The sequence below is a fragment of the Symphalangus syndactylus genome, chromosome Y, assembly GCF_028878055.3.
Source record: "Symphalangus syndactylus isolate Jambi chromosome Y, NHGRI_mSymSyn1-v2.1_pri, whole genome shotgun sequence".
Lineage (NCBI taxonomy): Eukaryota > Metazoa > Chordata > Mammalia > Primates > Hylobatidae > Symphalangus > Symphalangus syndactylus.
The window spans coordinates 28,580,085-28,595,000 of NC_072448.2; the positions used below are offsets into that span (position 1 = coordinate 28,580,085).

Sequence of the window (14,916 nt, forward strand, 5' to 3'; positions counted from 1 at the left end):
GTCAACGGCACGTATGGTGTTGAGGCAGAAGTAGGACCAAACGTTTTCGTATCTTATTCGGTTGATAACAATATGACCTAGGCAGTAATTTCCGATGTGTCTACTGATACGCAAGTACAAAACAGTAAAACGGAGATACTGCTAAATAAAAGGGTACACTGACTTCTTAATAGTAACTCCATCAACTGGAACACTGTCAAAAAGCAGCAACCAGTGAATCGTTGCAATATTTTTTTCTATTATCCGATAAGTGGATTATGCTGTTCCTTTCCAATTTCCCAAGCACTTTTTGTCCCCATCACCATTTCGGTGTTCAAAGAAAAAGTAACACATCCAGTCACAAAACTAAAGAAACACACACACAAACGAAAGACAACTACAGTATCTGCAAAAGTTTGGTAGAAGACTGCAACTGTTGAGTATAAGGATCTGGTATTCCATTATCGGGAGTTAATTTAAGAGTTTGTTAAAGACATACATTTCGTAAGAGAGCATTTCAGTTAGACGTTATTGACCAGTATGTACCATCCCTAGGTATCTGTAACCAAATTCATGGCAATAAAGAGCTATCTAACGAGAAAAATCAGCGAGCACCGGCACCGTCGATAAGAGCTTGTCTTTACACTTCATTGCCGCTTACCATGCGTTACAATGTCTAGGATGGACTCTGATAGCATTTCGAAAACAAGCTAATGCTTTGTCCCATTCTACAGTGAAGACAAACTCCCGCCCTAATGCAGTAGAGGCCTAAGCATGATTTGGATCCACTTCGATAGCTCTCTGGAAGAATTTAATTGCCATATCGTGTCCCCGTTGCAAGCGGAAACAGTTCCCTGCGGCACGCCAGGCCTCTGGCTGGCGAATTTTTATCCACGTCTGTCAAGTCTTTTGACAGAACTCAAAGAGCAACATCTTTTTGAGGATGCCAGAGTGTTGCGGAGCAGAGCTCCATGCCTTCGACCCTGTAATTCTCCATCCTTCTAACCTCTGAGAAGATTCTTTCAGCTTGCGTGGACTCTGAAAGCTCAAAATAGGCCCTTCCGATGTGGCACAGTACCCTACCGGCATCGTGGTGGGGAGAAGGTGGATGGCTCCAAATATCGATAGCTTGTGTGCAGTGGTGAGAACACAAAGCTACATAACCTTTCCCCCTTTCACGAAGAAGGCTCATCAAGCCTTCGGCTGCTGCTTTTCGTAGATTAAAAGCCTGAATCTGAGGTGTGATTGCGGATATTTTCCCTTCTGAAATGATGGAAGAGTCCAATTTTGTCATTTCCAGGCTGCCATCGATGTGAGGTCGAGTTACTCCTCCTTCGTTAGTTTTACTTTTTGTTTTTCTGTTTGGGATTTCAGGTGGACACTTCATTTTTAACTTTTTTCCTATTCTCCTTGGTTGTGGAGCTGTCACTAGTCAAGAGTCATGGATTTCTTCGAGGCAGTGCATTTAGGGGAGATGCCACAGTGGGGCTCGATACCTGAGGTGATGCCCTTGTTTGTGGACCAGAACTTTGTGTTTTTGCAAGAATTGGAGTTACCTCTCGGCTATGTCCACTCTGTGAGAAGACAGACTGTGCTCCAGTTCGGCCGATTCTGGCAACAGGCTTTTTTGAAGGGGCTCCGGTGGATGGCACGTCAGTGACAGGAGGTGTCTAATACTAGTGTAGTTTTGTAAATAGGATCCATCCATCTCCCGGACTTGGGGTTTCTAATGGCAAAATCCCAACACTTGGAGTTAATGGACTAACAGCTGCTGGTCGTCCTGATAAACTTCGACCAGCTTTTGGCTTCTTTTGAACCTGCGTAGATAATATGGAAGTTCCTGTTCCCAGTGGGACGGTATCAGGTGAAATGACAGCTGAATCAATGGAAGACACTGGGGAATCTGTATTCAAGGAGTACTTTGAATTGGAAGATTCTCAATTCAATCTGTTTAATTCAATTGTGTCCTGGGGTGTTTCCGTAAGAAGGGTCTCAGGCTGTCTGTGACATAAACTATGACGAGGTACTTGTGTGGTGCAACGGTTGGGCAGACCGTTGCTAAAGTTCTGTAAAGATGTGAATTTAAACGTTTGGTCAGGATCCGGCTTTTCACCTATTTCACAGAATGATTCAAAGGGATACCAGAAGAAAGGCTTGAAACGAAGGCCCTTTGGGTAACACTCCGATGCTTTGGCAAGCGGATCTGTCTTGCGATATACGTGTCCCAACGATGAGAGAGTAAAGCAAGCCGAATCACCAAACTCAATAACATATGAGTAACGATATCATCATGGCTTTTCTGTTTATTAAACACCCCACCGGATAAGATTCGTTCGCCTTCTGCAAGCTTGCTGAGATCAAGACGACATTTTGCAAGCAGGTATTTGCATTGAGGTGTAGCACAACTGTGTCCTTTCAAGAGTCTATATGCTTTGTAGGCCTTTCCTGAGCGGTAAGAACAGGTCTCCAGTAAAAACGAGGCTTCCTCTGAGTGTACTTCTGCATAAAGGCGTTCTGCGAGGAAAACCGCATCTCGGTAAGCATAGCGGTTTAGTGCTTGCCATATAGCTGCCCGGACGGGTTCCTGCAGCACCGTCATCCTCCGGGCTCAGGCCCACTTCCTTTCTGCAGTGCCTGAGGCACACCCCCCCGCCCCCTCCCCCCGTAGCGGCTCCTGGGCCTGCCGGCCCCGGCTCATTTAAAGTCACCAGCGACAGTTACCAGGGGATGGGGGAGGCCGAGCAAGAAATGACTTCTTTATCCTGCGGACTCCGGAGAGCCCGGCCCCTTGTGACCCATTGTAAACCGAGAGTCACCTCACGTTTGGAAACACGGGGTTTCCATGTTTCCGCTCCCAAGTTCGGTGGAGGGATGTGGCATGTAGGACGAAGGACTCTCTTCCTTCTGATTCGGTCTGCACAGTGGGGCCTAGGGCTGGGGCTCTCTCTGTGCGGACGGCGGACTCCCTCTACCTTGGGTTCCATCGGGCCCCACCCTGGAACACGGGCCTTGGCAGATTCTGGCCCTTCCTGGCCCTCAAGTCGCTGTCAGAAACCCCATCTCCGGCTCGGATGCCCCGAATGGCTGTGGCTCGCACCGCTCTGGAAACATTGGAAATCTCTCCTCTACGCGTGGCCACCTAAAACCACAGGAGCTCGGGACACACGTGCTTTCGGAAGAGAATGCTGAGAGTCTCTTGCCGACTCTCTCTTGACTTGAGTCCTTCATGGGTGTGTGGTTAAGACGTAGTGAGACAAGACGTATTAACTCGGGCCGGGTGCTGGTGGCTCACGCCTGCAACCCCAGCACTTTGGGAGGCCGAGGCCGTAGGATCCCTTGAGGAATCGCCTAACCCTGGGCAGGTTGAGGCTGCAGCCAGTGAGCCATAATGAATGGTGTCACTGCACTCCAGTCTGGGCGAAAGACAGTGAGGCCCTGTCACAGGCAGGCAGGCAGGCAGGCAGGCAGGCAGGCAGGCAGGCAGACAGACAACAGCTGTATTATGTTCTTCTCAGGGTAGGAAGCAAAAATAACAGAACACAGCACTTAATTTTTTGGGGGGCGGGGGAAGGAGTTTCACTCTTGGTGCCCACGCCGGAGTGCAATGGCACCATCTCGGCTCGCCGCAACCTCCACCTCCCGTGTTCAAGTGACTCTCCTGCCTCAGCCTCCTGAGTAGCTGGGATTACAGGCATGGGCCACCACACCCGGCTGATTTTGTATTGTTAGTAGAGACGGCATTTCTCCATGTGGGTCAGGCTGGTCTCGAACGAACTGGCGACCCCAGTTGATCTGCCCGCCTCGGCCTCCCAAATTGCTGGGATGACAGGCGTGAGCCATCGCGCCCGGCCGGCTACATTTTTTTTTTTTTTTTTTTTTAGTTTTCAATTTTAATCCATGTATTTACTGACATTTATTTATTTATTTATTTATTTATTTATTTATTTGTTTGTTTCTTTTCGAGACAGACTCTCGCTCTGTTGCCCAGGCTGGAGTGCAGCGGCGCGATCTCGGCTCACTGCAAGCTCTGCCTCCCGGGTTCACGACCTTCTGCCCCAGCCTCCCAAGTAGCTGGGACTACAGGCGCCCGCCACCGCGCCTGACTAACTTTTTGTATTTTGAGTAGAGACGGGGTTTCACTGCGGTAGCCACGATGGTCTCGATCTCCTGACCCCGTGATCCGTCCGTCTGGGCCTCCTAAAGTGCTGGGATGACAGGCGTGAGCCACCGCCCCCGGCCTATTTATCTATTTATTAACTTGGAGTCCAAGTTATGAAACCAGTTAGTTTTTGTGTTTTTTTTTAGGGACGAGGTTTCGCCACGTTGCCAAAGGCTTGGATCGAGGGATCCACCTGCCCTTGGCCTCCCAAAACTGCGGGGATGACAGGCGTGGACCTACCGCGCCCGGCTTCCCCACCTCCCCCCCGCCCCCACCCGCTTGTCTTCCCGCCGACAGTTTCACGGCAGAGTGCTTGGCTGGTGTGCTTAAATTCATTCTAAATAGAAATTTAGGACGTCACCTTCTGGCCTCACGGACTCTGAGCTGAGGAGTCCCCTGGTCTGTCTACCACAGGACCGTACACGTCAGGAGGACAAAAATCGTTTAAAATAAGTAATTTTGTGTTACAGACATACACGGATATACCAAAAACGCAGAAACCAGTCTTTTAGAAATGGCCTCAGTCCCGGTGTCTGTGCCAGTGATTCTTTTCGATTTGGACCTTGAGGGAGAGAATTCCCAGTCGGTCTCTGGTCTCTGGACGGAAGTTCCAGATGATCCGATGGGTGGGGGCTCAGGCTGCCTCCCCCCAGAGTCCCTGGTCGAGTAGTTGTGGGGATCGCCTGGGAGGGCGCGGTGACCCACTGTGCTGTGGGGGCCTCCATCCTTCCCCCTCCCCCATCCCCCTCCAGGCGATCCCAATTCATTCCGGGCTGACACTCTCATTGGTAGACGTCGGGCATCACCTAGCGGCCACTGTTACTCTGAAAAGGGAGGCCTCACAGAGGAAGGAATCTCAGGCCGCCTGCGCACAGCCTGGGGCAACTGTGTCTTCTCCACCGCCCCCACCCTCATCTCCAACTTCCTCCCTCCCTTGTTGCCAAGGGAAGCGCCACTTCGACGACTGGGTCTGATGGACGTTTGGTCAGGCCAAAACAAACAAACAAAGAAAATAACATAAAACTAAATAAATAAAATAAGTCAACACCATACAGTACGGTACGGTACGGTACGGTACGGTACGGTACGGTACGGTACGGTACGATACGATACGATACGATACGATACGATACAATACAATACAATACAATACAATACAATACAATACGATACAATACAATAGGCCGGGCACGGCGGCTCATGCCTGTAATCCCATCACTTTGGGAGACAGAGCTGGGCGCGTCACCTGAGGTCGGGAGTTGGAGACAAGCCTGAAAAACATGGAGAAATCCCGTCTCAATTGAAAATACAAAATTAGCCCGGCGTGGTGCCACATGCCTGTAATCCCAGCTGCTAGGAAGGCCGAGGCAGGAGAATTGCTTGAACCCGGGAGGCGGAGGTTGCGGTGAGCCGAGATCGCGCCATTGCACTCCGGTCTGAGCAACAACAGCGAAACTACGTCTCCGAAAAATAAAATAAAATAAATAAACCCATAAATAAAAATCCATCAAGAAAATAAAAATAAAATAAAATAGAATAAAATAAATAAATAGGCCCTGTGCCGTGGCTCAAGCCTGTCATCCCAGCACTTCGGGAGGCCGAGGCCGGTGGATCACGAGGCGGTCAGACCAGCAGGGCCAGTATGGTGAAACCCGGTCTCTACTCAAAATACACAAAATTAGCCGGGCGCGGTGCTGTACGTCTGTAATCCCGGCTACTCGGGAGGCCGAGCTGAGGCAGGAGAATCGCTTGAACCTGGAAGGCGGAGGTTGCAGTGAGCCGAGATCGCGCCACTGCACCCCAGCCTGGCCGACAGAGCGAGACTCCGTCTCAAAACAATAAAAAGAAAAATGAAATGAAACAAAATAATTAAAAAGTGAGTTTCCGGGAGAAGAGGAAAAAAAGAAAACGAGCCCACAGTGACATACACATACGCCTCTCGCCTTTCGAGGCATCAAACACGTTACGAATGATGCGTGATTTTTTTGGTAACTGAATCTTTTTTTATTATCATGAGTTATATTTCTGAGACGGAGTCTCGGAGGACCGCCCTCCCTCCGTCCCACTCCCTGGTTGCCCAGACAATCTCAGAGACAGACCCTGGCTGGGCCAGATGGTTCTTCTCTTTGATCCTTTGTTTCCTTGTCTTTCTTCGTGTCTTTAACCCGCGTGGACTCTTCTGTTCGGGTTTTACAGACGGCAGCCCCACTTTAGGCCTTGTTAGTGGTGACTTTCCTGATTCTCCCCAGATGTAGTGAAAGCAGGTAGATTTGCCTTGCCTTTTCTTCTTTCTTTCTTTCTTTCTTTCTTTCTTTCTTTCTTTCTTTCTTTCTTTCGTTCTTTCGTTCTTTCGTTCTTTCTTTCGTTCTTTCTTTCTTCTTTCTTTATTTCTTGTTTCATTTTTTCCTTTAGTTTTTTTTGGAGACGGAGTTTCACTCTCGTTGCCCAGGCTGGAGTGCAATGGCGCCATCTCGGCTCACCGCAACCTCCGCAACCCAGGTTCAAGCGATTCTCCTACCTCAGCCTCCCGAGTAGCTGGGATTACAGGCCTGCACCACCACGCCCGGCTAATTTTGTAGTTTTAGTAGAGACGGGGTTTCTCCATGTTGCGGCTGGACTCAAACTCCTGACCTCAGGTGATCCTAGCACCTCGGCCTCCCAAAGTGTGGGGATTACAGGTGTGAGCCACCGTGCCTGGCCTCTTTCCTTCTCTTTCTTTCTTTCTTTCTTTCTTTCTTTCTTTCTTTCTTTCTTTCTTTCCTTCTTTCTTTCTTCCTTTCTTTCTTTCTTTCTTTCTTTCATTCTTTCTTCTTTCTTTCCTTTCTTTCTTTCTTTCTTTCTTTCTTTCTTTCTCTCTCTCTCTTTCTTTCCTTCTTTCTTTCCTTTCTTTCTTTCTTTCTCTCTCTCTCTCTCTTTCTTTCCTTCTTTCTTTCCTTTCTTTCTTTCTTTCTTTCTTTCTTTCTTTCTTTCTTTCTTTCTCTCTCTCTCTCTCTCTCTTTCTTTCTTCTTTCTTTCTTTCTTTCTTTCTTTCATCTTCTTTTTCTTTATTTTTTTTGACACAGAGTTTCACCCTTGTTGCCCAGGCTAGAGATCTCGGCTCACCGCAACCTCTGTCTCCCAGGTTCAAGCGACTCTCCTGCCTCCCTAGTAGCTGGGATTACAGGCATGTGCCACCATGCCCGGCTAATTTTGTATTCTTTGTAGAGATGGTGTTTCTTTACGTTGGTCAGGCTGGTCTCAAACTCCCAACCTCAGGTGATCCGCCTGCCTTGGCCTCCCAAAGTGCTGGGATTACCGGCGTGAGCCACCGTGCCTAGCCTCTTTCTTTCTTTCTTTCTTTCTTTCTTTCTTTCTTTCTTTCTTTCTCTTTCTTCTTTCTTTCTTGTTTCATTTTTTTCGTTTTTTTTTTTTTTTTTTGGAGACGGAGTTTCACTCTTGTTGCCCAGGCTAGAGATGTCGGATCACCGCAACCTCTGCCTCGCAGGTTCAAGCGACTCTCCTGCCTCCCTAGTAGCTGGGATTACAGGCGTGTGCCACCATGCCCGGCTAATTTTGTATTCTTTGTAGAGACGGTGTTTCTTCACGTTGGTCAGGCTGGTCTCAGACTCCCAACCTCCGGTGATCCGCCTGCCTTGGCCTCCCAAAGTGCTGGGATTACCGGCGTGAGCCACCGTGCCTAGCCTCTTTCTTTCTTTCTTTCTTTCTTTCTTTCTTTCTTTCTTTCTTCTTTCTTTCTTTCTTTCTTTCTTTCTTTCTTTCTTTCTTTCTTTCTTCTTTCTCTCTCTCTCTTTCCTTTCTTTTTCTTTCTTTCTTTCACTGTTTCTGTTTCTTTTTCCTTTCTCTTTCTTTCTTTCTTCTTTCTTCTTTCTTTCTTGTTTCATTTTTTTCCTTTTTTTTTTTTTTTTTTTTGGAGACGGAGTTTCACTCTTGTTGCCCAGGCTAGAGATGTCGGATCACCGCAACCTCTGCCTCGCAGGTTCAAGCGACTCTCCTGCCTCCCTAGTAGCTGGGATTACAGGCGTGTGCCACCATGCCCGGCTAATTTTGTATTCTTTGTAGAGACGGTGTTTCTTCACGTTGGTCAGGCTGGTCTCAGACTCCCAACCTCCGGTGATCCGCCTGCCTTGGCCTCCCAAAGTGCTGGGATTACCGGCGTGAGCCACCGTGCCTAGCCTCTTTCTTTCTTTCTTTCTTTCTTTCTTTCTTTCTTTCTTTCTTTCTTTCTTTCCTTTCTTTCTTTCTTTCTTTCTTTCTTTCTTTCTTTCTTTCTTTCTTCTTTCTCTCTCTCTCTTTCCTTTCTTTTTCTTTCTTTCTTTCACTGTTTCTGTTTCTTTTTCCTTTCTCTTTCTTTCTTTCTTCTTTCTTCTTTCTTCTTTCTTTCTTGTTTCATTTTTTTCCTTTTTTTTTTTTTTTTTTTTTGGAGACGGAGTTTCGCTCTCGTTGCCCAGGCTGGAGTGCAGTGGCGCGATCTCGGCTCACCGCAACCTCCGCCTCCCAGGTTCAAGCGATTCTCCTACCTCAGCCCCCCGAGTAGCTGGGATTACAGGCCTGCGCCACCACGCCCGGCTAATTTTGTAGTTTTAGTAGAGACGGCGTTTCTCCATGTTGCGGCTGGACTCAAACTCCTGACCTCAGGTGATCCTCCCACCTCGGCCTCCCAGAGTGCTGGGATTACAGTTGTGAGCCACCGCGCCTGGTCTCTTTCTTTCTCTTTCTTTCTTTCTTTCTTTCTTTCTTTCTTTCTTTCTTTCTTTCCTTTTCTTTCTTTCTATCTTCTTTTTCTTTCTTTTTTTTTTTTGAGACAGAGTTTCACTCTTGTTGCCCAGGCTAGAGATGTCGGATCACCGCAACCTCTGCCTCGCAGGTTCAAGCGACTCTCCTGCCTCCCTAGTAGCTGGGATTACAGGCGTGTGCCACCATGCCCGGCTAATTTTGTATTCTTTGTAGAGACGGTGTTTCTTCACGTTGGTCAGGCTGGTCTCAGACTCCCAACCTCCGGTGATCCGCCTGCCTTGGCCTCCCAAAGTGCTGGGATTACCGGCGTGAGCCACCGTGCCTAGCCTCTTTCTTTCTTTCTTTCTTTCTTTCTTTCTTTCTTTCTTTCTTTCTTTCTCTCTTTCTCTCTTTCTCTTTCTTTCTTTCTCTTTCTTTCTTTCTTTCTTTCACTCTTTCTCTCTGTTTCTTTTTTCTTTCTCTCTTTCTTTCTTCCTTTCTTTTTCTTTCTTCTGTTTCGTCTTTTTGAGACAGTTTCACTCTTGTTTCACCGGCTGGAGTGCAATGGCGTGATCTTGTCTCACCGCACCATCCGCCTCCCGGGTTCCGGCGATTTTCCTGCCTCAGCCTCCTGAGTAGCTGGGGTTACAGGGATGCACCCCCACGCCTGGCTGAAGTTTTGTATTTTTAGCAGAGACGGGGTTTCACCGTGTCGGTCAGGCTGGTCTCCAACTCCCGACCTCAGGTGATGCGCCCACCTCGGCCTCTCAAAATGCTGGGATGACGGGCGTGAGCCACCGCGCCGGCCTATTGACTTCTCGTAGGGTAGGTCTTTTTTTCCATTTCTATGTATGTACGTACGTTTACAGATGTAGACGTTTTTATACTTTTATATATAAACGTGAGTGCTTGTGTTGATGGGTCTATGTATATACAGATGCTTACGTGGATGTGTAAGTCAACATATTTGTATACGATAAATACATATACCTATTCTATACAGATACGGGTGCTTCTACGTAAATAAGTAAATATCGATATATAAGCAGTTACATAGAAACACATACATTTGTTTCTGTATAAAGAATGTTATATATGCACGTTTATAAATAGATAAACGTGTTTGTGACTGTTTGTCTCCGTGTTCTTTCCTGCTCTCTTTCTCTCCTTTATGCTTTTCTTCCTTCCTTTCTTCCTTTCTCTCCTTCCTTACGTTTTTCTTCCTTCTTCCTTCCTTTCCCTCTTTCTGTTCTTTTTTCTTTCGTGCTTTATGTGTGTTTCCTTCCCTGTCTTTGCTTCTTTTGTCCTTCCTCTCTGTTTGTGTTTCCCTTCTTGCCTTCGTGTCTTTCCTCGTTCTTTCTCTCTTTTTTCATGTTTCTTTCCTTTCTATCTCTCTTTGTAAAATGGAATGTTTAAGAAGTTTTGTTTCTTCGTCTCCGTTTTTTAAATGGTCTCTGTGTTCTCCATTTTCTTCCTCCCTCCCCGCTCCCTTCCCTCCCTCCTTTCCTTTCACCGTCTGTCTCTTTTCTGCGTTCCCTCCCTGCCTCCCTTCCTCCTTCCCTCCCTGCCTCCCTCCCTCCCTCTTTCTCTTCCTCTGTCTGCCTTTGTGTGGGCTCTCGAAGAGCCTACGCATTCTGCGTCTCCCTGTGTCCTCAACGACCCGCGACCGAGTCCTCGTTTGTCCTGTCTCTCTCCCTCCCTCCCTCCCTCCCTCCGAGATGCATCTCCAAACACCCAGACGCCGTGAGTTGTCTTCTGACTCTGTCGCGGTCGATGCGGAGACGCGCTTTGGGGACGGTTTCTGTGGAGATGGGGGAGAGGGGCTGCGTTTTCGGCCCCGGGAAGAGCTTCTCGACTCACGGTTTCGGTTTTGCGGTCCACGGGCCGCCCTGCCGACCGGATCGCTCTCGCTGACGTTGGCGACGGTTGTCGGGCTCCATCTGGCGGCCGCTTTTATACCGTCCTCTGGGCTTCCGGAGCTGCGGTGGCAGCTGCCGAAGGAGGGGACCGTCCCTGCTGTGAGCGAGGCAGAGCTCCGGAAAGCCCGCGGTCGTCAGCCGGGCTGGCCCGGTGGCGCCAGAGCGGTGGCGCGTCGCCTGTGACTCAGAGCTCGGGCGTGCAGGTTTATGTGGGGGAGAGGCTGTCGCTGCGCTTCTGAGCCCGAGCCGGGTGTGGGGACTGCCCGGGCCGGTCGACCAGCACGCCGCGGCTCCCGAGGCCCGAGCCGCGACCCGCGGGGACCGGCCGCGCGTGGCCCGGGAGCCTGGGGACGCCATTTGCCGGGCCCGCGCGCGTCCTGGCCGTCTGAGGCGGCGGTCGAATTTGTTTCCGCGTCCCCGTGGGGGAGCCGGGGACCGTCCTGCCCCCGTCCCTCGGGTGCCGGGGAGCGGTCCCTCTGCCAAGTCATCTTTTCTGGCGAGTCCCCGTGAGGAGTCGGGGAGCGCTCCCTGAGCGCGCGTGCGGCCCCGAGAGGTCACGCCCGGCCGGCCTTCGGTCCCCCGCGTGTCCCGGTCGTACGAGGGGCCGGCCGAAAATGCTTCCGGGTCTCGCTCCGGAGATGCGGGCCGGCCCCTGCGTGTGGCACGGGTGGCCGGGAGGGCGTCCCTGGCCCGGGGCTGCTCCCGCGTGTGTCCTGGGGTAGACCAGAGGGTCCGGGGTGCTCCGTGTCTGGCTGCGATGGTGGCGTTTTTGGGGACAGATGTCCGTGTCGTGGGTCCCCTGGGCCGGCGGCGGTGTCGGTGACTCGCCCTCCTGCCCCCGGGGCAGGTATATCTCTCACTGCGAGTCGGCATTTTGGGCCACCGGGTTATTGCTGACACGCTGTCCTCTGGCGACCTGTCGCTGGAGGGGTTGGGCCTCTGGATGCGTGCGGGGCTCTGGCCTACCGGTGACCCGGCTAGCCGGCCCTGCTCCTGCTTGAGCCGCCTGCTGGGGCCCGTGAGCCTGCTGCTCTCTCGTGCATCCGAGCGCCCCGACTCCCGCCCCCCGGTGCCGGCCCGGGTCCGGGTCTCTGACCCCCCGCCTGGGGGCGGCGGGGAAGGCGGCGAGGGCTACCCTGCCCCCGTGCGCTCCCCGCTGCGGGCACCCGGGGCGGCCGTGACAACCCCACCCCGTTGGCTCCGTGCCGCGCGTGTCAGGCGTCCTCGTTTCCGCTGGGTTGTCCGCCGCCCCTCCCCCCCCCCCCAGAGCGGGGAACGGCCGGGCTGATCGGCTCGCTGGCTGGCCGGCTGGCCGCCTCCCGCTCCTTGGGGGGGGCTCCTCGTGATCGATGTGGTGGCGTCATGCTCTCCCGGGCAGGGTCCGAGCCGCGACGGGCGAGGGGCGGACATTCGTGGCGAATGGGACCGTTCTTCTCGCTCCGCCCGCGGGGGCCCCTCGTCTCTCCTCCCCGCCTGCGGGTGGTGCGCTGGGGAAGGCGAGGGGCGCGGAACCCGGCCCGACCTCGCTGTCCCGTCCCTGCCTTCCGCCACGCGGCGTGGGTCGGCGGGGTCCTCTGACGCGGCGGGCACCCCTCGCTCTCGCCTCCTGTGGTTGTCGACTCGCGGGCGGCCCCCCTCCGCGGCGGTGGGGTGCCGTCCCGCCGGCCCGTCGTGCTGCCCTCTTGGGGGTCGCGCGAGCGTGGGCTCCGCCTGGGCCTTTGCGGTGCTCCTGGAGCGCTCCGGGTTGTCCCTCAGGTGCCCGAGGCCGAGCGGTCGTGTGTCTTTCCCGCCCCCGGCGCCCCCTCTTCCGGTCGCCGCCGCGGCGTCCGCGCGTGGGTCCTGAGGGAGCTCGTCGGTGTCGGGGGGTCGAGGCGGTGGCGTGAGACGCGCCCCTCCCACGCGGGGAAGGGCGCCGCGTGGTCCGGCGAGCGCACGTGTCCCGTGCTTCCCCCCTGGCGGGTGCGCGCGGGGCCCGTGTGAGCGATCGCGGTGGGCTCTCGGGCCGGTGGCGCGTGCGCCGGCCGGCCGCCGAGGGGCTGCCGTCCCGCCTCTGACCGGCCGTGTGTGGGTTGACTTCGGAGGCGCTTCGCCTCGGAAGGAAGGAGGCCGGTGGAGGTGGGAAGGGGGGGGGCGGGGCCTCGGGGGGTTGCGCGCATGCGCACCAGCCGGGTCTCCCCCCCCCCGCCCCGCCCTGACCGCGAACGCTCGAGGTTGCCGCACGCGGCTGTGCGTTTCCTCCTACCGCAGGCCCCTCCCTCCCATCCCCGGGCGTCCCCGAGCGCCTCCGCGGGCCCGACGAGGGGCGACTGGCGGGTGGGGAGAGTGACCCGCCCTCGGTGAGAAAGCCTTCTCTAGCGATCCGAGAGGCGTGCGTTGGGGTACCGGATCCCCCGGCCCGCCGCCTCTCTCTGTGCGTGATGGTAGCGCTTGCCGTAGCGACTCGCTCGCGGCGGACCCTCCTCCGCTTCCCCCCTCGGTGGGGTGAGGGGGGGGGAGAGCGAGGGTTCCGCCGGCCCCCGACCGCGGTGGTGGGGGCCGAGCGTGGCTCGTCGCCTACTGTGGCCCGCGCCTCCCCCTTCCGAGTCGGGGGAGGATCCCGCCGGGCCGGGCCCGGCGTCCTAGCGGTTCGGAGGCTGTGCCGCGAGCGGTGGGGTGTGCGCGGCGTTCCGTCCGGCGCGTGACCCCTCTCCGCTGTCGAGCCGGCTCTCCGCCCGCTCCCGTGCCGAGTCGCGACCGGTGCCGGCGCCCGCGTTTGCGTGGCAAGGGTTCGGGCCGCCTGGCCCCGGGAAAGCGTCCCGCGGTGGGGGCGCGCCGGTCTCCCGGAGCGGGACCGGGTCGGAGGATGGACGAGAATCCCGGGCGATGCGGCCCTGGTGTCGGGTGTGTGGCTGTGGTCGCTTCGCGGGGTGGGGGGCCCGGTGGCCGGGGCCCCGGGTCTCGTGAGGAGGCGGGTCTCGGTGGGTGGGTGCCGAGGGCCGGCCGGCGTCCCAGGCGGTGCGCCGCGGGACCGCCCTCGTGTCTGTGGCGGTGGGATCCCGTGGCGGTGTTTTCCTGGTGGCCCGGCCGCGCCTGAGGTTTCTCCCCCGAGCCGCCCCTCAGCGGGCTCCCGGGGGCTCTCGCCCTCGCGGTCCCTGGCCCCCCGCCCCTCCGCGTGCGCGCCCCCTTCCCCGCCCGCTGCCTGCCGAATCCCCTCTCCCCGAGCGGCTCAGCACCGGCTTTACGTCGGTGGCGGCCCCGTCTGGGCCCGAACCCGGCACCGCCTCGTGGGGCGCCGCCGCCGGCCACCGTTTGGCCCGGTGTCCGCGTCCCCCCGGCGCGCGCGCGCGCTTTCGGGACCGGGTCGGTGGCGCGCCCCGGCTTGGGCCCGGTGGGCGCCCGGAGGGTTTTTGGGGGTCGGCGCGTGCGGGGGGTGGAGGGCGTTCCGGGGGGCTGGCCGCGACTGCGGCGGCGGTGTGGGGAGCCGCGGGGATCGCCGGAGGCCGGTCTTCCGCTCCGGGTGCCGCCTCCGTGCGTGTGCCCCGGCCGCGGTCGGCTGCGCTCGACGCGGTTCCCGCGGTGTCCCCTTCCCCGCCGGCCGCGTTTCTCGCGCCTTCCCCCGTCGCCTCGGCCTCGCCCCGGCGTTCTCGTCTTCTCCCGTCCCGCTCTTCCGCCTCGGGTCGGCGCGGCCCCGGGTGCGCCTCGCTTCCCGGGCCCGCCGCGGCCCTTCCCTGAGAGGCGTCTGTCCTGGGCGTCGGCGTCTGGGGAGAGCCCCTCCTCCTGCCCCGCGTGGCGTTGCCCCGTTCGGCGCGCGCGTGCGCCCGAGCGCGGCCCGGTGGTCCCTCCCGGCCAGGCGTTCGTGCGATGGGTGGCGCGAGGGTCGACTTCCGCCTCTGCCGGCCGCTGGCCCTTTCCCCGGGTCGGGGGGTGGGGCCCGGGCCGGGGCCTCGGCCCCGGTCGCGGTCCCTCGTCCCGGGCGTGGGGGCGGGCGCGCCGGTCGGCTTCGGTCGGCCCTCCTCGCCTCCCTCGGCCGTCGTGTGGCGCGTGTGCCACCCCTGCCCCCGCGCCCGCCGGGGGGCGGGGCTCGGGTCCGGGCTTCGGCCTGGCCCCGGGCCTCGACCCGGGCCGGTGCGCGGGTGCTGCGGCCGCACGGCGCGACTGTCCCCGGGC

The 14,916-nt window shown here is 56.1% G+C and overlaps 1 pseudogene; it reads right to left on the reverse strand.

The window, feature by feature from the left end:
* Window positions 1–419: 419 nt before the first annotated feature.
* On the reverse strand, window positions 420–2,658 carry LOC134736094 (cell division cycle protein 27 homolog; annotated as a pseudogene).
* Window positions 2,659–14,916: the final 12,258 nt, after the last annotated feature.